At 39.4% G+C, this 22,685-nt stretch overlaps 1 pseudogene; it reads right to left on the reverse strand.

The window, feature by feature from the left end:
- Positions 1-21,295: 21,295 nt before the first annotated feature.
- LOC118719461 lies at positions 21,296-22,162 on the reverse strand (annotated as a pseudogene).
- Positions 22,163-22,685: the final 523 nt, after the last annotated feature.

Consider the following 22,685-nt stretch of genomic DNA (forward strand, 5'->3'; position numbering starts at 1 on the left):
AGACCCAGATGCCTGTGACTCCAAAGGCTGTGCTTTGACTGTGTCACATACTTTTTGTTATCAACAGTGTTGGGACTTGAACTCATGCCTTTTGGCTCCCAAAGCAGTTTTGTTTCTATTCATATTCCATCTCTTTCATGGTTCAGACTAAATTTCAATCATATAAATCACACACAAATGGATAATTTGAATATTGAAATTTAAAACAATTGAACCTGTGTTCTCCTTAACCACCCAGCTCCACTGTCCACTCATTTTGCCCCCCCCCCCTCCCCAAGAGGCACAACTCACATATTTGGGTATTAGATATGTTATTTTAAGTTAAGGGATTTAACGGAGGGAACTTAAGAAGAGAGACCATGATAAGGAAAGTTATGTAGGACACAAGCAGATCAAATGCTTCCCAATGGCAAAGTCACTGTTGAGAGTGACAGCAGGCATTCATTTGTTTTCTCTTCCTTCTTCATAAGCACTATTCCTTTATGGCAAAGAACTGACACCCATGCAGTCTTTCCAGATACCATAAGAAAGGGCTGGGCCCCCAGGGATGCCTCTGACCTAAGAAGGACTCTCCCAACAGAGTGGGGGTGGGAGACCAGAGCTGCACTGGCTCCTGCAGTCCTTCTACAGGCCTCTCCCCGCTTCATAGCTTGGTGGTAAGGAATCTGGTTGCCATGGTAACTTCTAGCTGCCATTTAAAGCTAGCAGGAACATTCCCTAAGACTCCTCTCCATCTGTGTGTCCTTGGCGATTGCCCTGCCTTGGGGAAGTAAAGTAGGTGGGTAACTTTTTCCAGGGATCTCCCCTAGCTCAATGGTATAAGTAGGCAGGGGAACTGTGTTATTGTGGCAGCAGCTCCTCTAGTTCTTCCAGTCAAAGGAAGTCTGGCTCAAGGGATGGGCCTGGTGCTCCCGATGGCAAAGTCAGCAAGGAATGCATTATCTTAATGGCTTCAATGCAGTCTTTCCAAGAGAAGGATTGACGTTGTGGGGTGGCTACCGGGGGATGGGCAGGTAGTTTGGCTGAAGCTCCTATTCCCAGGGACCTCACTGCCATGGTCACATCCCCAGTGGCATGAACTCAGGAAGGTCTCTCACCAATTAGGTCCCAATGTCACCTTTCCAGTCTGTTCTTGCTCCTCTCTGCTCCCATTCCTCTTTTTCACAAGCCGCAGGGATTCTGCTGGCTTTTCCTCTCCTAATTCTGTGATTATCCCTTTTCCTGCTCAAGACCGGCTTCAGGGTAGGATGCTATCTTTGTCTATAATATGTTTACCTTCCCATGCTGCCTACTGGAACTCCCCTCACACACACACAAAAAAAAGTCCCCTTTGAAAAAAGGCAGGTATTGTATGCAAGATAATAGGGATAGAGAGGAACTGTAAGAAAAACAATCATGGGAAAGTCGAACCAATTTTAAATGTTGTAACTGTGTTTATCCATGTGAGGGCACCCTTTCCCTTCGTCCCTCAGATTATGTTCCTATTTCTGGACTTTGAGCCTTTGATGGGAACAAAGATAGCTTTGGTGTTCAAACACCTGGATTTGGATTCTGTTTTAAGCTATTCCTGTTAACTGAGAAATCACAGGCGAGTGACAGACCCTTTTTGGTTGTCCATTTTCTTCTCTGCAGAAGAAAAGAGTAAAGTCTTCCTTACAGAATTGTGAGAATCGAGGGAGATAATAAGAATAAAAGTACTTTGTCAGTATTCAGATACTTTACAAATCTTGATAATTTTAATAGTTTTCAATCTCATGGAATATTCTTAACTGGTTTGTTCATTCAATATTCATTCCACGAATGAATTATGGAGCTCATTGTAATGAGCTCCTTTAAGGCAGATTACACAACCTATAGGAGGGTCATTTTCCTCATCTGTGCAATGAGATTATCACTGTCTCAAAGTATGATTTTGAATATTAAATGAAGTTCTGATTATAAATGTATACAGCAGTGCCAGGCAGCGCTATTGCTCAATTAATACTAGTTATTGTTATGGACTGCCTACTGCCTACTCTTCTAGGCTTCTCCGTGGAAGTCTTGAGTCATGCTGCTGTGACTCACATATTCCTCTTTCTGATCTCTACCAATGTTAAAGGCTTTGAATTAGCAAAGAAGGGAGGGACCATCAAGCCCCCCTGTAGATAGGGACTATGTCCCGGACCAGGGGTGGTTTGAAATGTCCAAAGAGGCTGTAATACTTCTCAATCCCCTTTAAACTTGGACCTGAATTTTGAAGTAGACAGATATTGTTTTGGGGAAACTTTCTCCCGGTTTTCTCTTCTTCCCTACTTTGAGCCTTTCTGTCCACTGAGGATCAGTGTCCCTGGGATTCTCGGCCAGGCCTGCCCTTCCTCAAGTGGTACCACTAGCTCTCTGACCTTCTTTGGGTCCTTTCTTTCTCTAAGCTCACCTGACCCACTGTCAGCACTTCCTTTCAAGTATAACTCAGTGTTCAGCAGTCTAATCAATAATTTATAGATAAGGCATTAAAGAGTAATGAACACTCAAAACACTGCCCCTCCCAGAAAATATATTTGCAGTTCAACTGGGGCTTTCAAAGGCTTTACTCCTAACCCTTTTGTAAGAGCTTTCATATCTACATGAGCCTGCAGGGACTGAGCCCTCCCCTCCATGAGTCACCACTAAACTTAGAGCATTTTAGATTTAACTGTGCTTTAATTATTTCATGTGCTAGTCTGTTCTCCCCAATGAGATTTCTCAAGGGCAGGAAATTTTTTATGCTTCTTGATATACCACTGAGCAGTGTTAGGCATAGACTCTCTGTAAAAAAAAATTACAATTGATTTATAACAGTGAGAATTTCCTCAGCCTAGGATAATGTCTTATAACACATTGAGTTATGTTTTGAAAGTTGAATTCCAACAACTATTTGGTGTTGGGGTGGAGTGGGGTGGTGGTTATCTCTATATCCTTCTTAAACAGCCAGCAGAATGATTCTACTTAAATGAGGATAACATTTCAAGAGTTCTTGTGGTGGCTTTGTATAAATTTCTATTCATAGAGGCAGATATGGACCTGCAAATATACTTTATTCAAACTATATAATTATTTCTGATAAACCACTATATAGCTTAGTTCCAGGAAGTCCAAGTTTAAAATAGGTCCTATTAAGGGAAGTGATGTGTAATGGAATTGCATCTTTCTTATTGATTAGATATATTTAAGACATGCTTTTTGTTCAAAACCAAAGGAGAGAAATATAAGAAAAGGGTACTCTAAAATAGTTAAGCCAGAGAAATATAGCAGAAAAAGGAAAAAGAAATGTTAAAATTAGTTAGTCCATCTCATTGTGTAAAGAAGTTTCCCCCCCACCCCTTACTCTTAGCTTTGGGAAGGAGAGAGCTCTTCAGACATAGAGCCCCTCCAGAAAAAGCCTCTAGTTCCCTGGGTATAAATTAAGGAAATGCTAATAATGTTACACCAGGTGCTATCAACTGTCATAAGGATATACACGTGTATAGCTGTTCTCAAACATTCAATGCATGATTCCTTTTTTCTGGGGATAAATTAAAATTCCCTTTAAAAAGCAATGCACTAGTTCATAAGGGCCAAAGTAACAATGCTTTGTAATGCCAGGGAGATTGGCTTTCCTCTGAGGTCTGTTTGCATAATTGAATTATGCTCAGGCATGTCATTGGATTGAAAACAAGGCAAGGAGAATTCCAGGGTTAGTGCTCCCTTCGGGAAATCACTAGGACAAAAAGTCCTTGAGTTAACCTTGGGTTAGCACATAGGGACAGAGACTTGGGAAGGAAGAGACGTGGTCCCTGGTTGCCCTGGTCCCATGTTCTGAAGCTGTGGTGGTAGGACATGAGGTGGGTACTATTGTCCAGACACACAGATCACCAAATCCCCCTCAGGATTGAGGCATTCAGTCCCTTGTTCTCCAGGAGTGTTGGCTGTTAAAAGTTCATGATTGAGCCCTTCCTGGGCAATCGCCAATAGCTTAAGAAAACTGCCTTGCTCAAGGCCCGCTCTCTCTCTCTCTCTGGGGGGAGGTGCAGCCATCTCCTTGTTGGCAGAAACCCAGGCCTCTCCCCATTTCAGGCTAGGAAGGGCCATGAAGCTCTGCTGCTCCCGGCATGGCTGAAGCCTGCATTAGGACTGAACTACAGTTCTACCTGTTGTCCCTCTTCCTTCCATCCATCATAAGTGCTGATCCCAAGAGCACTCCCCATAAACTTCCTTACACAAATCTCCACGTGGGAGTCTGTTTTTCTGGAGCACTTGAACTAAGAATATTTTTAAAAATTTAAGCTAGGATTGGGACTTTTCTGCCAGGGAAGTTTACCTGGGGTCATAGAAACTTAGGGTCTTAAAACTTGACAGGGCAACTAATGGACATAGGAGGAACTTAGACCCAGAGAGATGGAAGGACTGAGGCCACACAGTAGATATCACAGTATGGCCAGGTCTGGAACCCAGCTGAGATGACTCCCAAAGCAGGCTTCTTATCCACGTGGTGTGGCCACCCTGAAGAGAGGGATGGGCTGATAAGCAGTTGGCAATCAACTTGCTCCCTTCAGAGAAGAGAGTGATGAGAGATACTGAATCAATGAAGGGCCTGTTCATTCCTGGAAAAGTGTGCATATTTGTGTTGAGGAGGGGCTACAAGAAGATGTACTAATCTTATTGCTGCTGAACTTTCTCCCCTCTTTTTATTTTAATGCTGAGGGAGCGTTACCTGTTATGAAATAGGTAATGACTGTCACAGAGATCAACGAGGAGCTAAATAACACTCCAAGCTTCTGTGGCTCAGCTGGCCCAAGGTAACAATCTTGGCAAGGAGGTTGCTGCCAGCCCCACAGCAGTGAAACAGTCCTGAGCTCAGGCAATGGCAATTAGCACATGTACAAAGCATTCCAATGACGACACTCTTGTTGTTTAGTGATCATTCTACAAGTGCTTTACAAGCACCGATTCATTTCCCCAGATATCACTCACCATACTGCTGCCTTCTTTTAGTGAATGAGTCTGAATCTTTCCACTTTGGGAGGGAGGGTCCACCTGTGGTGTATATTTGTTACTTTCCTTTCAGGCAAAATCCCCTCTCCCTGCTTCCTAACACAATGTTCATGGGTCGGGTTGCCTCCAGATCACCCCAACCTCAGCCAAAGTGGGAGGAGGTTCAGACTGACCTAAACCAATCAGCATAATCTCATTCCTGTTGCCATGGTGACTGGTTTGGAGATTACCTCCTTCCTATTTCTAAACCTATGGCAGTCAGGCCCTGACATTGCCCTAGTCTCAATGATTAGTTCCAAGGGTATGAGAATGAGAACTAAGTTGGGTCAGTTAGAGTGGAAAACTTTTGGTGGTTGGAGAACTAAAAGTTCCTTCTCTTCCAAAATGGTGTGATGTGGAAATTAGAGGCTTGAGGATGAAGTCAACACACATAAGAAGGCAGAGGGGAGACAACTACTAGGACTGTCCCAGAGTTCTGACAAACTGCAAATGGATTTCACTCTATCTCTGGAGTTTTCAATGACACATGCAATACATATGTTATTTCCTATACTGTTTGAATTGGATTTTCTGTTTTTTGCAATCAAACACATGTCCCTTGATATGCTTCCTGTAGAGGCTCATTCTGTACATAGGCAGTCCTAATCTGGACCTTCTTAAGGAAGACCAGTTTCAAATGGGAAATAAAAACCTTGCCAAGAGGAAGTCAAAAGGCCAGCTCAAAGAGCCTCTGTTAATGAATTTTACCCAATAGTTTCAGCTCAACTTAACCTGATACTCAAGGTCTCAAATTGTAGATTATGTGTATTGTTAACCTGTCTAAATAGTGGGCTTTTCTAAGTAGTTTGTAGTACCTATGAGGGTAGAGGCAATGTATTCTGTAACTAGGATGTATTCCTTTAGTGCTGAATCAGTACAATTTTTAGAAATTGGGGAGAAAAGACACTTCCCACTGTCAAGTTTTGGAATATAAAGTAATTGTCCTTGGCCAGACTCATCCCTTTTAAATTACCAGCAACTCATACAAGGTCTGGCCCAAAGCAGGCAGTTAAATATCGATTGAGTGAATTTGCTTTGACTTTATAACCACAGACTGAACCAGTCACTTAACAATTTTGAACAATTCTACTTTTCCATTTCTTCAAAATCCTATTTTATACCTTAACCTTTTTTTCTTTTAAAATACCTTTCTTACAAACTAATTCTCAGCCAATAACTTTGAGGCAAAGGTGACCAAAGGGGAGTGGGGGGATGGGGGGGAAAAGAGTGAACTTTCTTTGTATTTCTACCATTAAATATATACACTTTCATCTAGACTAATTTATTCATTCATGTAACAGATATTTATTGAACATTTACAATAAGCAGGCCAAGTGGATTCAGATGCAAAAACTACAGATCAAATCTCTTCTGTGTATATTATAAAGGGAAAGTGGATACAAATAGTTAAATAAACAAATGGTAAATACATGTTCAGTTAGTGATTATGTACTATGAAGAAAATATATTGGGATAGGGACCAGATAGGGAAAGGGGTGTATATGTGGGGAGGATTATCTGGGGTAGTCAAGGAATGTCTCTTTGAAGAACTAATATTTAAACAGGGAGCTAAATAATAAAGAAAAAACATATTAAGATTTGTGACAAGAACAACCTGGCAGATGAAATCCTATCTAATAAAAGAGTAATATGAAAATTGACCATCACTTCAACACACAAGATGGCTGTCAGGGGAGGGCAGTTGTGGGCAATCAAGCCAGCAGGGGAGAATATTTGGGGGGACCAGGACTGCAAGGGAGGGCAGTTAGGGGCAATTGGGCCTTAAGGGGAGAGCAGTTAGGGGCAACCTGGCCAGCAATAGAGGGCAGTTAGGGGCTACCAGGCTTGCAGAGGAGAGTACTTGGGGGTGACCAGGTCTGCTAGGGAAGGCAGTTGGGAGGGGCAAGGCCAGCAGGAGAGGGAAGTTAGGAGTAACTAGGCCTGCAGGGAAGGGCAGTTGGCGGGGACCAGGCTTGTAAGAAAGAACAGTTAGAGGTGACCAGGCCTTCAGGGGAGGGCAGTTAGGGGCAATCAAGTCAGCAAGGGAGGGCAGTTAGGGGCAATTGGGCTGGCAGGGGAGCAGTTAGGCATCGATCAGGGGAGTGGTTAGGTGGTGATCAAGCTGGCAGGCAGAAGCAGTTAAGGGCAATCAGGCAAGTAGGCAGGTGAGTGGTTGGGAGGCAGCAGTCCTGGATTGTGAGAGGGGTACCAGATTGGAGAGGGTGCAAGCTGGGCTGAGGGACACCCCTACCTCCATGCACAAATTTTGTGTGCTGGGCCTCTACTAGCAAGTATAAAGATTCTGAGGTGGAACACATGTGGGTTGGTATAGGAAGAGCAATGTAACTGGAGCACAGAGTGGTTCTCTCTTTTAAGTCTCTACCTGTCCATTTAACTCTATCACTAATGTCACTAACTCTCACCTGTTTCTATCTTGTTTCCCCACCTTTAGAAAATGTGTCCTTCATAAAACAAGTAAAATCGTCTCTAAAAAATATAGTAATTAAGAAAACAAGAATTCCTGTTTAAAACTCTTCAATATCTTTTAATCTGGCTTTTAAATTGTAGTAAGATGTGCAAACATAAAATTTATCACTTTAACTATTTTGAAGTGTAAAACTCAGAGGCATTAAATGTATTCACATTATTGCATAGCCATCACCACTATCCATTTCTGGAATTTTTCATAATCCCAAACTAAAATTCTATACCCATTAAACTAGGGTGTCGAACTCAGTCAGAGAAGGGGCCAAAATCTAAAATCCAGCCTAAATCGCGGGCCGAATGGTTTACTGAACAGTCATAAACTGTCATTGTGATGGAAACGCAGCGGAGTGCAGTGATGACAGCGCGGTGCGGGCCACATTGCAAGGCCTGGCGGGACGGATTTGGCCCGTGGGCCTTGTGTTTGACACATGTGCATTAAACAGTAACTCTCAGTTTTCCTCTTCCCCACAGCCTCTGGTAACCACTATTGTATTTTCTATGTCTATGAATTTGATTAATCTAGGTACTTTATGTAACTGGAATCATACAATATTTTTGTATGGCTTATTTTATTCAGCATACTGTTTCCAAGTTCACCCATGTTGCATCTAGAATAATTTTATTTTTTAAAGATGGGTAATATAACACATTTTGTTTATCCATATATATGTTGGATATTTGGACTGTTTTCATCTTTTGGATATTATGAATAATGTTAGGATGTTGGTACACAAATACCTATTTGAAACCATGCTTTGCTCTTTGGGGTATATGCCTATGAGTGAAATGCTGAATCATATGGTAATTCTATGTTTAATTTTTTGAGGAACTGCCATACCATTTTCCATAATCACTGTACTGCTATATTTCCAATAACAATGTACAAGGGTTTCAATTTCTCCATATCCTTGCCAAGACCTGTTCCTTTCTTTCCTTTTTTAAATAATAGCCATCCTAGCCGGGACCAGTTTGGCTCACTGGATAGAGCATTGGCCTGTGGACTGAAAGGTCCCGGGTTCAATTCCAGGCAAGGGCGTGTACTTTGGTTGCGGGCACATCCCCAGTAGGGGGTGTGCAAGAGGCAGCTGATTGATGATTCTCTCTCATCGATGCTTCTAACTCTCTATCCCTCTCTCTTCCTCTCTGTGAAAAATCAATAAAATATATTTTAAAAAAATAATAGCCATCCTAATGATTGTAAAGTGGTAACTCATTGTGGTTTTCATTTGCATTTTCATAATAATTACTGATTTTGTGCATCTTTTTTTATGTACTTATTTGTATATCTTCTTTGGAGAAATGTCTACTCAAGTCCTTTGCCTACTTTTTGAATTTGGTTGTCTGTTTTATTGTTACTGGGTTGTAATTCTTTATATACTCTAGATATTAATCTCATCAGATATGTGATTTGCGTGCTTTGAATTGGCTGCAAAACTACAAGTTCTTTTTAATAGCTTGGATATTCCTACTTCTGAGAATTTTTTCTCATGTTCAATTTCCAAATACATGACAAGAAAGTCCCTAGCTCTAATTTCCCTGAGTCATCCCTTTATTTAATTTTCACATTTCTTTTAGTTTCCAGGATCATTCATTGTTTATCTGCTTCCCACGCCCACCCCCCTTACCTTTCTTTCCTCATTCTGGGGTGTGAGCAATGGCTCACGTCACCCCTGGTCCCTCATGCCATCCCTGGCCTCTGATGCATCACTTTAATGACATGGCTGACACCGACACAATTCTCCTATATTCCCTCCATTAGTCATTCTTTTGGTCAGGGCTCTTAAGGTCCTTTTAAAATTCATAAATGCTCTCTGGGAAGGTGGTACATCGAGCCACTTTTTAGTTATTAGTTTTTATTATCAACTAGGTCCAGAGTGTAGGGCTATGAGATGACTTGTAATAAAGGGGTTGGGGAAGTATGAAGAAATGCTTTGGAAGAGATGCTTCAGCAAGGATTAAGCAGCCCTGAAGTGCTTCCAAAAGGAAGTAGGAGATGCTCACTGAGGTTGTGAGTGACTTCAAAGCCAACTGCCTAATCAGATGGGTGGGGGGGATGATCATTACATTGTTGCCCTTCATCCCAGACTGACTGGTTTTGGCAAGACGGGTTATTGCCCAAACTTTTTAGAAGAAAACAGGGGAACTCTTAAGAATTATACAGGATCAATAGCTGTAAACAAGTATTGTTCTGGCCAAAAGAGGACACATGGGTCCCCCTAGTTACGGGAAGCAGTGGTGAGGAATCTCTGCAACGTTTAATAAGGCATTTTGTATTTTCCACTAGGAGTCAAATAAAAACCACTGCTTCCTCCTTCCAAGTCAATACACAGTTGCAAGACAATTACTCATTTGAATTTTTAAAATGCACTGATCCATATTGATTTATTCTTGGTTCAAAGTATAAGACGAAATATTTTTACTCCAAATGGAGAGGTATATTAGGGCATATTGTGAAGGGCCTAGAATGGCATGCTGAAGAACATAAAATTAATCCTGCCTGCGAAAAGAGACTGCCAGGGAGGGCTGCAAAATGGCCTAAGGTGTACGAACATGGTCCTTGAGGCAGTGTAGAGAATGGGTGGGTATAACTAACACGTTGGAAGTGCAGACACTTTTGACAGAAATTCCAGCATGACCATGGTTTAAGTGAAAGTGCTAAGGACTGGAGTGAGAGCAGTAATAGAGGCCACAGAGAGGTGGCTGTATTTGAAGGACACTGTGGAGCTAGAATCAATAACATTTGGTGAATTATTGGATGTGGGGAATGAGAAAGAAAAAGGAATAAAAAATGACACAGGTTTCTAAGAAAACTGACTAGATGAAGGGCAATGCTATTGGTTCAGATCAGGGACACAGAAAGAAGAACCAGATTGGAGACAAGATAAGTTTTATTTTTTTATATAAATTTTTTAAAGAATGTGTATTATGTACCACCTCACTTAATCTTCTCAACAGCCTTCTGAAGTCAGCCTTGTCACTTCCCCCATTTTACAGAGGAGGAAACTGGAGCACAGAGAGGCTCAGTGTCTTGCTTTGGTCACCCAGCTTATGTAGGATAGAGATTGGATGTGAAGGAAAGCTCTTGCTTCTCATCACTGTGCCCACTCTCTGAGGTGAATTTTGAATGTGTTGAGGTGGTAGCAAGGTGGGGCTATGTAATTGTTGATATAAATGTAGCAAATAAAAATCCAGCTCCTTTTCTGATATATTTTTATTTTCATTGTATTTATTTATTATTTATTATTTAAAAGTTGATGCTATTTTTTTGTATTTATTTATTTATTTATTAATATATTTTATTGATTTTTTTACAGAGAGGAAGAGAAAGAGATAAAGAGTTAGAAACATAGATGAGAGAGAATCATTGATCAGCTGCCTCTTGCACATCCCCTATTGGGGACGTGCCCGCAACCCAGGTACATGCCCTTGACTGGAATCGAACCTGGGACCTTTCAGTCCGCAGGCCAACGCTCTATCCACTGAGCCAAACAGGTTTTGGCATTTTCATTGTATTTAAATGGGCACATTTATCAAGGCTTGACACAGAATCTCGTTCTTTTCTCTTTCTAGATCATGTCCACTTTCATGGTTGCAAATGCCACATTGATGAGACAACTACAGAGCATTGATCTCAGTCCTGTGCAAAGAGTTGCATATCTTCAGCTGCCTGTTAAATATTCATAATTGCCGGACTGCTGTCATAAAAATATTTAAGCCTTAATTGAGGATCTATAACTATGCTAATATGGAACAGTCACATATCTTTTCAAAGCTTCAGCTTTTCCTTCAATAAAACAGATGGTTTAAAGTTGAATATGTATAATACAAGAAGAGGAGCCTTAGCTATCTAATTATTGACAGGACCGCTTTACTTGGTCTGAGGTTCCTATAGTTAGCATTGTGCTGGGCTTTCCCCCTTAACATATGTTAAGTTTCCTGAGAGCAGAAACTTATTTCTAACCACTTCCCACCAGTGCTTTTTAACATATCAGACACTAAAAAAAAATAAAAATGGTGGTGATGTTGAATTAAATTCCCACTATCCTTGACATATCCCTTAAGTGGAAGGCTGTATAAGACCTATAATACCATTTCCCCACTTTGAGTTCCATTCTAAACCAGAGAGAGATTATCTACAGAAGATTTAGGGACTAAAGGAAGTGGGTGTGGGAACAGGCACAGGAGACAGCAAGTCAGGAACCAAATCTAGGCAGTGGTTCTCAAAGTGAGGTCCCAGGATCCACAGCATTAGTTTTACCTGGAAAATGCCAGTAGTGCAAATTCCCAGACCCCTCCCCAGACCTACTGAGTCAAAAGTCTGGAAGATAAGAATCCAAAAAGGTTATCTAGGGTTTTTCCACCACACTCCTAGAGGAACAAATGAAGGTCCACTGCTCGAGAGCTAAGAAATGTCATATCCTGCCCTAGCAGGTTTGGCTCAGTGGATAATGCCTCAGCCTGCCAACGGCAAGGGCATGTACCTAGGTTGCAGGCTCCTCCTTGGCTGGAGCCCAGGTCAGGGCTCATGCAGGAGGCAACCAATCGAAGTATCCTTCTCACATTGATGTTTCTCTATGTATTTCCCTCTCTCTTCCATGCTCTCTAAAAATCAATGGAAACATATCCTCAGGTGAGGATTAAAAAAAAGAGAGAGAAAGAAATGTCATAGTCTATGAAAGAAACATCTTAAAAATACCTATAGAGAATTGTCATTTTTTCATGGGGAAGGGACTGGAGTCCATGTTGATGAAAACACCTTGGCGGCTACAATGGCTGGCAGTGGCTGCAACAGCGAGATGATGGGCTGGTGCCTTCCCCTGATCAGCCTGGTCACCTCCCACAGAGGGAGGCCAGGCTTGGTTGAGGGACCCCCTCCCTCTAGTGCAAGAATTTTGTGCACCAAGCCCCTAGTCTATACAATAAAAGACTAATATGCAAATTGATTAAATGGCAGAATAACCGGTTGCTATGACACACACTGGCCACCACGGGGCAGAGGTTTAATGCAGAAGCTGAGGGCTCCCAGATTGTGAGAGGGTGCAGGCTGGGCTGAGAGACCTTCCCTCTCCCCAGTGCACAAATTTTGGGCACTGGGCCTCTAGTTATGAATAATGCTGCTATGAACATTTATGTACAAGTTTTTTTATGTATGTGTACACTGTGCCTTTTGGAGATATTCCTAAAAGTGACATACATGGTATATGCACATGTTCAATTTTGTGAGCCTGTCTAATACAAGTTTCCTCAAGTTGTGTCTCAGAATTCAAGTTGCTCTACATTCTCACTAACACTTGGTATTGTCAGTCCTGCCAATCCTATGAGGTTGAGGTGAGTATTTTATTGTGGTTTTAATTTGCATTTCCCAAGTATCAATAAGTTTGAATTCCCTTTTATATGTTTGCTAGCCATTTTTATATCTTGGGAAGGGGGGTTTGGAAAGGGGAAAGAAATACCTATTCTAGTCTCTTGTTCTTTTTTCTTTGGGGTTGTCTACAATATTATTAAGTTTTGTATTTATATATTTTGGATATAAACTTTTTGTAGATTAAATGTAATGTATATATTTTCATGCTATATTCTTTGCCTTTTTACTCTAAATTGTATCCTTTGATATACAGATTGTCTAATATTTAATGTAGTCCAATTTTTAGGTTTTTTTTTTCTTTTCTGTCTTTTTTTTTTTTTGCTCGTTGCTTTTGGTTTTTCCAATTTTAAAAAAATTGTTTAAAGTATTACAAATAGTAGTACATTTGTCTCCTTCATTTCCCCATTGACCTTCACCCAGCTGCTCCAACATCTGGCACATGCTCTCACCTCACTCCCCCAGTGTCTTATTTCCATTGTTTATGCTTATATGCATGCATTACAAGTCCTTCAGTTGATCTCTTACCCCCAACCAAACCCTCTCCAGCCTTCCCGCTGTCATTTGAGTCTATTTGATGCTTCTCGGTATCTACCTTTTTGTTCGTCAGGTTATAATGTTCTTTATTATCCATAAATGATTGAGAACATGTGGTATTTTTCTTTCACTGCCTGGTTCATCTCACTTAGCATAATGCTCTCCAATTCCATCCATGCTGTTGCAAATGGAAAGAATTCCTTCTTTTTTATAGCAGCATAGTATTCCATTGTGTAGATGTATCACAGTTTTCTAATCCACTCATCTGCTGATAGGCATTTAGGCTGTTTCCAAATCTTAGCTATTGTAAATTGTGCTGCTATGAACATAGGGGTGCATATATCCTTTCTGATTGGTGTTTCTGTTTACTTTCCTAGAAGTGGTGTTACTGGGTCAAATGTAACTTTAATTTTTAATTTTTGATGAAACACCATACTGTTTTTCACAGTGACTGCAACCAGTATGAATTCCCACCAGCTGTGAAGGAGGGTTCCTTTTTCTCTGCGTCCTCTCCAGCACTTGTCATTTGTCTATTTGTTGATGATAGTCATTCTGACAGATGTGAGGTGGTATCTCATTGTTGTTTTGATTTGCATCTCTTGGATGATTAGTGACTTTGAGCATGTTTTCATATGTCTCTTGGCTTTCTGAATGTCCTCTTTCACAAAGTGTCTATTTAGGTCCTTTGCCCAGTTTTTGATTGTGTTGTTTATCTTCCTTTTGTTAAGTTGTATGAGTTCCCTGCAAATTTTGGAGATTAAACCCTTATTGAAGATAACATTGGCAAATATGTTCTCCCATGCAGTGGGCTTTCTTGTTGTTTTGTTGGTTGTTTCTCTTGCTGTTCAGAAGTTCCATTTGTTTATTTTTTCCTTAATCTCTCTTGTCCTAGGATCTGTGTCTGTAAAAATATTGCTACAACATATGTCTGCAATTTTGCTGCCTATGGAGTCTTGTAGGATTTTTATGGTTTTCCATCTTACATTCAAGTCCTTTAGCTATTTTGAATTTGTTTTTGTGTATGATGTAAATTGGTGTTCTAGTTTCATTTTTTTGCATGTATCTAATCAAATATTTTTTAGCACCATTTATTAAAGAAGCTGTTTTGGCTCCATTATATGCTCTTGCCTCCTTTGTCAAATATTGAGTATAATGGCTTGGGTCAATTTCTGGGTCCTCTATTCGGTTCCATTAGTCTATATGTCTGTTCCAGCAGACTTGGTAATATAGTTTGATGTGTAGTATTGTGATCCCTCTAATTTTGTTCTTTCTTAGGATAGCTATGGCTATTTGGGGTCTTTTTTAAAAAAAATTCCAGATTAATTTTTGGAGAGTTTGTTCTAGATCTTTGAAATATGCCATTGGTATTTTAATAGGCATTGCATTGAATCTATAGATTGCTTTGGGAAGTATGGACATTTTAATGATGTTGATTCTACAGTCCATGAACACTATGCTCTTCCACTTGTTTATGTCTTCCTCTATCTCTTTTTTCAATGTCCTGTTGTTTTTCAAGTACAGGTCTTTTAAGTTCTTGGTTAAGTTTATGCCTAGGAATCTTTTTTTTTTTGGGGGGGGGGGTGCAATGGTAAATGGGATTATTTTGTTCATTTCTCTTTCTGTGAGCTCATTATTGGTGTATAAAAAGGCCGTACATTTCTGAATGTTAATTTTGTATCCTCTTACATTGCCAAATTAATTTATTAGGTCTAGTAATTTTTTGATGGAGTCTTTGGAGTTTTCTTTGTATGTATCATGTCATCTGTGGATAAGGACAGTTTTATTTCTTTTCCAATTTGGATGCCTTTTATTTCTTCTTCTTGTCTGATCGTTATGACTAGTGCTTCTAATATTGTGTCTGAAAGGAGTGGTAAAAGTGGGTATCCTTATCTTGTTCCTGTTCTTAGGGGAAATGAGTTTAGTTTTTGCCCATTGAGTATGATGTTGGCTATAGGTTTGTCATATATGGCTTTTATTATGTTGAAGTACAATCCCTCTATTCCAACTTTGCTGAGAGTTTTTATCAAGAAAGGGTGTTAGATTTCATCATATGCCTTTTCCACATCAATTGATATGATTATGTGATTTCTGTCTCTCAGTTTGTTTATGAGATGTGTCACATTTGTTGATTTTCGGATATTGTACCATCCTTGCATTCCACTTGATCATTGTGTATGATCTTTCTAATGTATTGCTGAATCAGATTTGCTAGAATTTTGTTGAGGATTTTAGCAACTATGTTCACCAAGGATATTAGCTTGTAGTTCTCTTTTTTTGTGATGTTTTTATCTGGTTTTTGGATTAGGATAATGCTGGCTTCTTAAAAAGAGCTTGGAAGTGTGCCTTGGTCTTGAATTTTTTGGAATAGTTTGAGGATAGGTTTTAGTTCTTCTATGAATTCTTGGTAGAACACCCTGGTAAAGTCATCCAGACCAGGGCTTTTGTTTGCTGGAAGATTTTTCATCACTGTTTCAATTTCTTTGAATAGGTAGTTATCAGCCTATTCAGGTTTTTTTTTTTTATTCTTCTTGGTTGAGTTTTGGGAGCTTGTATTTTTCTAGGAATATGTCCATTTCATCTAGGTTGTCCATTTTGTTGGGATCAAGTTGTTCATAGTATTTTTTTCATAATAATTTGTATTTCTTTGGGATCAGTTGTTATTTCACCCCTTTCATTTCTGATTTTGCTTATTTAGGTCCTCTGTCTTTGCTTCTTGGTGAGCCTGGCTAGAGGTTTATCAATCTTGTTTATCCTTTCAAAGAACCAGCTCATGGTTTTTTGTTGATTTTTTTTTTTTGTCTCTATTTCATTTATCTTCTCTCTGATTTTTATTATTTACTTCCTTCTGCTTATGCTGGGTTTTTCTTATTGCTCTCAATCTAACTCTTTGAGTTATAGGGTTAGGTAATTTATTACCATTGTTTCTTGTTTTTTTGCTGCAGGCTTGTAGAGCTATGAACTTCCCTCTCAAGAGTGCTTTTGCTATGTCCCATAGATTTTGAATTGTAGTGTTTTCATTGCCATTTGTTGCCATGATGCTTTTTATTTCTTCTTTGATCTCTCTGGTAACCCAGTCACTGTTTAATAGCATGCTATTTAGTATCTAGGTGTTTGATTTTTTAAAAATTGTAGTTGATTTCTAGTTTTATGCCATTGTCATCTGAGAAGATGCTTGATATGATTTCTATCTTTTTGAATTTGAATTTTGCTGTTACCCAATATTTGGTCTATCTTTGAAAATGACCCATGTACACTTGAAAAGAATGTATATTCTGTGGCTTTGGGATGAAATGTTCTAAATATGTCAATTAATTCCATCTGATTTAGGAAGTGGCCTTCCTTATCTCTTGTTATGTCCTTCACTTTGAGACCTAGTTTGTCAGATATAAGTATTGCTACCCCAGGTTTTTTTTATTTTTATTTTTTTATTTCCATTCACCTGATAAATCTTTTTTTGTCTTTTCACCATCAGTCTGTATGAGTCCTTTTTTCTGAGGTGGGTTTTCTTTAGACAGCAGATATATAAATTCTGTTTTCTTATACACTCAACTACCCCATGTCTTTTAATTGGGTATTTAATCCATTTACATTTAAAGTTATTATTGATAGGTACTTGTTTGTAGCCATTTTTGTTTTTTCCGCCTGTGTTCCTTCTTTGTTTCCTGTTTTTTCTTTTTATAGCAGACCCTTTAGCATTTCTAGCTTTGCTGGTTTGGTGGTAATAAACTCCCTTAGTCTTTTTTTTTTTTTTTTGTCTGTGAAGCTCCTGATTTCACCCTCAATTTTGATTGATAGCTTTGCTGGTTACACTATTCTTGAATTCAGACCCTTCCTTTGCATGATTTTGTATATTTCATTCCATTTCCTTCTGGTCTGATGTGTTTCTGTTAATAAATAAGTCTCTACTCTGATGGGGGGTCCTTTGTAGGTAACTTTCTGTCTCTCTCTACCTGCTTTTAATATTCTTACTTTGTTGTTGGTGTTTGCCAATTTAATTATACAGTGGTGCCTCACACAACGAACTTAATTCGTTCCAGGAGCAAGTTTGTTATGTGAAAAGTTCGTTATGTGAAACGCGTTTTCCCATAACAATACATGTTAAAAAAATAATTCGTTCTGTAGCATAAAATATGCTAAGATGACATAAAAAAGATAAATTTTTTGTTATTATTTTTATTTAGATACATCATGATATAAAAAAAATATTGAGTTTAACTTAAAAGGACGACTGCCGTGATACGTGCATGATTTAATTCGTAATGAAGAACGATTGCCGCGATACATGCTTAAGTTAAGCACAGTGACTAACGACTGCCTGCAGTGCCTGCACGGAAGGATGCAATACATCGGCAGCGATCGTGGAAGCTCGGGCAAAGCGGTCGTGGAAGCTCGGGCGACTTCGTTGTGTGAAACGAAGTTCGTTGTATGAATCATGAAATGAAGTTCGTTGTGTGCAGCGTTCGCTGTGTGAGACGTTCTTTATGCGAGGCACCACTGTAATTTGCCTTAGTGTTTGTCTTTTGGGGTTCATTCTGTTTGGGACTCAGAGAGCATCTTGGATTTGTGTGAGTTTTTTCTTCCCTATACCAGGGAAGTTTTCTGTCATTGTTTCTTCAAAAAGATTTTCTATTCCTTGCGTAGTTTCCTCTTCTTCTGGCACTCTTATTATGAGACTGTTTTTTTGTTTAGTCTTGTCTCAAAGTTCACTTAGGCTCTCTTCCTGTTTTTTAAGATTTTTTTCTAGATGCTGCTCTGCTTGGGTATTTTTTCCTTGCATTTTTTTCTACCTTGTCTTCTAGATCACTGATGGAGTCCTCTACTACTTCTAGTCTACTGTTGATGCTTTCTATTGAGTTCTTTTATAGCAGCAATTTCATTTTTCATTTCTTCTTGGTTCTTCTTCATTTCCTCTTGGTTATTACACATATTGTTGAATTTGTCTTCCATTCTTTTCAGTGACTTTATGATGATTTCTCTGAAATCTTTCTCTGACATATTGCTTGCCTCTATTTTGTTTACTTCCTTTTTTGGTGCTGCCTCCTTTTCTTTCATATGTGGTCTGTTTCTTTGTCACCCCATGATCTCTCTTCTCTAGGTATCTGGTTATGTAGCTCTCTCTCTCACCTTTTCTTCAGTGAATTCTGATCTTTCCATGAGAAGGTGCAGAGCTCATCTGAGTCTATGTATTTATGCTGCTTAAGATCTGGTGTTCCTGGCTTTGCAGCTGTTCCCTGCGTGTTTTGTAGATTCCTGGGATGTATAGGCTTCCAGTAAGCCACTCTTCCCTTCAAAATGGCAGGGTCTCCCATTTTCTTTTCTTGATGGTCAGTGCTTTTGTGTCCTGTTAATTTTTTTTTTCAACTACAAAATAGTGGAGGCTCTATTACATTAGAAACCCTCTTTGAAATGTAATGTTTTACCACTCACATTTAGATATACTCTCCCATGAAAATGATTGTATGTAAGGTATGAAGAAGTACAATATTATTTTTTCTAATGTGCTCCAGGTTGAGGTTCCTATGAAACAGAATTAAAGGCATTGAGATTTGTATGCAAGAGTTTTGCATAGGTAAAACTATATTATCAGTTTTCAAACGTAGGACATCCAGTTGACTCTGAAATTCACATGGACAATGACTAATCTTTTTACAACCTGAGAGGGAACAGAGGAAGCAGGGTTGGGTGGAGTGAGATGTTCAGCAGGGGTGATACAATTGCATTAGTGACCTAAATTATTCCCAAGAAGCATTCTTGAGTTGGAATGATCGTTCAGAGAGCAATCTAGGCTAGGGTCAGGATTTTGGACCCTTGCATAAGTCAGTCATTGGTTTTGGGATAGCCTCAGAGGGAGAATATAATCTTAGATGAAGCAGCTTCTTTGGCTAAGTGAAATTCCTGAAAGAGATGCAGCTGTAAACCACCATAGCCAACTTTCCCAGGAACTGGCGAATAAGAATCCCAGTTCTAAAGGTGGCTCTGAGTAAACCAGCTGACACAATTTATTGTTTTGTAGTGCCACCTTTCTCATATATTAAGTGACCCTATGTGTAGCTCTGATTTTGAACTCTATTCTTTTTCATTGGTCTCCTTGCCAATCCTTGAACTACTACCACAGTATCAACTAATGCTGCTTTATCATAGGTTTTGATATCTGAGGACAGTTAGAGGAGAATTGACATTTAAGAAATATTTACACTTGTAATTCATAAACTTGATATATCCCTTCTCTTATTTGGTCTCCTTTAATTTTGATACTCTATTCCTTGCATTTTTACTCTTAATTGTATCTTTTGATATACAGAAAGTATGGTATTTAATGTTTTAAATGTTAAGGTTTTATATAAGTAATATTTTACAGTTTTCTTTTTTAAAAAAAATATATTTTATTGATTTTTTTACAGAGAGGAAGAGAGAGGGATAGAGAGTTAGAAACATCGATGAGAGAGAATCATCAATCAGCTGCCTCTTGCACACCCCCTACTGGGGATGTGCCCACAACCAAGGTATATGCCCTTGATCGGAATTGAACCCGGAACCCTTGAGTCTGCAGACTGACGCTCTATCCACTGAGCCAAACTGGTTTTGGCATTTTACAGTTTTTTATATAGAGTTCTTGAAAATCTTTCCCTCCAATTGTTGCTATAAATGAAAAGAAAATTTATTTTCAAGCTATTTAAGTTGGTATAAAATAGAACTGGGTTTTTATTGCTTTTGTATCTAGTGAGCTTGTGAAATTTATTTATTATAATTTAAATAATCTAGGTAATTTTGGATTTCATAGATGCATAATTATTTTGTCCTTGAAAATGACAGTTTTATATCCTTTTTCCACTTTTTATATCATTTAACTTCTTATTTTAGAAACTCTGATATAATGATGAATATCAGGTTTAATAACTAGGGTAGGTAATTATAGCACATTTACTTAATCAATATTTGATTGAAGGACATTTACATTGGTCTTTTTTCATAAATAATGCTGCAAGGAGTATTTTTTTTCACACATTTTGGTGCAGTCCTCTTTCATTCATTCATTTAAATGTATTTTGAATAATCCAGTCAACAATGAAATTAAATGCATAAAAAGTAAATTAAAAATATTTTTAAAGCCAGTATATGTAGATGTCAGAAACTTCTCTTTTGAGTTACAATGAGATCACACCTTTATGGAAAAAAAAAAAGGCTAGGGTCTTGGAAGGTAAATTTAGAAAAAAGATGTGGACATATTTATTTCTTTGTATTTGTGCTCTAAAGGACTCTGACTTCCTGGGATTCTAAGAATCTTATTGTATTTTTATAAATATCTTTTGTAGTGTAAGAATTATCTGATCTCTTGACCTAAATAAAAAATATTTTTTTTTCAACACTTTTTTTTTTGATATTGTAAAAAAGAAAGCAGAAAGAGAAGATAAAGAGAAAATGAGAGAGAGAGAGAGAGAGAGAGAGAGAGAGAGAGAGAGAGAGAGAGAGGAGAACTAAATGGAAAATAGAAAATGTACATAAACATTGGGACTTTCATCCCATCCCCCTCCTCCATTTCAAAGTAGTGGCCTATAATTCATTGCCTCAGGGCACGTATGTGGCAAGTGGAAAGCAGTATCATCTGCAGATATCTGGTCTTCGTTTAGTTTCAAAAAATTTAAACTCAGTGAGAACAATAATTTCCCAGATAAACAAAAGTTCCCTCTGGTCTAGTATTAGAAGAGGTTTCTAATCTCAGAGCAAACCTGACCCAGGTCCTATTTTTGGATATGCTCCTCGTTGGCAACAAGATCTGAGAGAATAACATTGACAGGTCATTCACAGAAGGGTTGTCAGTTTTAAAACATAGGACGTGCAGTTAATTCTGAAATTCACATGGACAATGACTAATGTCTTTAAAGCAAACTTAATTCACTTTCTTTTTCTTATATAAAATTATGTGGTGGCCACAGCTGGAGGCTGCATTCTCTGCACAGAAACCCTGGTGTGAGTCTTTACAAGAGGGTCAGTGAATTCCTAAAAGGGAGACTTGGTGAGCATGGTCTCTTTCCAGAGGTCGGGGGTGAGATAGCTGTAGGTCTTAGAGATGGCATCAAAGGTGGCCTTGGCAAAGTTGCCCAAGGTGGCAGTGCAGGCCCTGGCTGAGGTGTAGCAGTCATCAATACCAGCCATCATCAGAAATTTCTTAGGCATAGGGGCAGAGGCAATGCCTGTACCCCTGGGGGCAGGGATGAGGCCCACCAGTACAGAGCCACAGCCGCCAGTCACTGTGTAAGGAACGGTGTGGGGCTTGCTGATTTTGTTTCCCCAGGAGCCTCACTGCACAGGGACAATAAAGAGCTTAGCCAAGATAATGGCTCCATGAATGGCAGTGGCTATTTTCTTTGAGCACTGAGCACCCAGACCAACATGTCCATTGCAGTTACCAATGGTGACAAATGCCTTGAACTGGGTCCTCTGGGCAGCCCAGGTCTGCTTTTGCACCTGCATAATGTTCAAGACCTCATCCTTGAGGGATGCCCCCAACCTTGAGGGATGCCCCCAAGAAAAAGTCAATGATCTCAGATTCTTTGATGGGCAAAGGGAATAGATAGATCTCCAGGTTTTGAGATTCATGTCCTTGACCAGGCAGCACAGCTTGGTGATGGGGATCCACTCCTGGTCCTTGAACCTTCCATGAGCACTGCAGCCTCAGCCCTTGCCCCAACCCTGGCCTTGACCCAGACCCCGGATGCCACTGCCAAATTTTTCATGCAAGGCGGAGACCTCCTATTCCAGCCTGTCTCCCCCCCCCCCCCCCCCGCCCCCCCGCTCCCCGCCCTCTCGCAGTACCCATTTGGTCTTTTCTCAGAAAAAAAGCCAATGACTAATTTTTTTGGTATGTGTTCTAAATATTTTATGGAGCATACTTACACTACAAAATTATTTGTGTATCTGAACTTTGTTTGTTTGTTTTTGTTCTATCGGGGAACTCTAGATCACAGGTATCTCTGAATTCAGCTTTGCGTGGAGCACAGAGTTCTGTGGACCATGTATTCCTGACAATTATCAGAGAGCCGTTGGGTCTGTATAATCAGAATTTGGATGGTAAGTAGAATAAACAGATGACTGAGGAGTAAGTTTCCACACTGTCACTGCGTGAAGTCCTGATACTCAAATCCAATCTGGTGTGAGAAAGGTAGATCTTTCCAGAATGTCTGAGGCTGAATTTCTTATTTGCTTATAAAGTAAAATATTAAAGAAAATATTAATTCCCCACCCCCCTAGAATGTTTAAAAGCCATATTCCA

The sequence above is a fragment of the Pipistrellus kuhlii genome, unplaced genomic scaffold (genome assembly GCF_014108245.1).
Source record: "Pipistrellus kuhlii isolate mPipKuh1 unplaced genomic scaffold, mPipKuh1.p scaffold_m20_p_1, whole genome shotgun sequence".
Taxonomy (NCBI): domain Eukaryota; kingdom Metazoa; phylum Chordata; class Mammalia; order Chiroptera; family Vespertilionidae; genus Pipistrellus; species Pipistrellus kuhlii.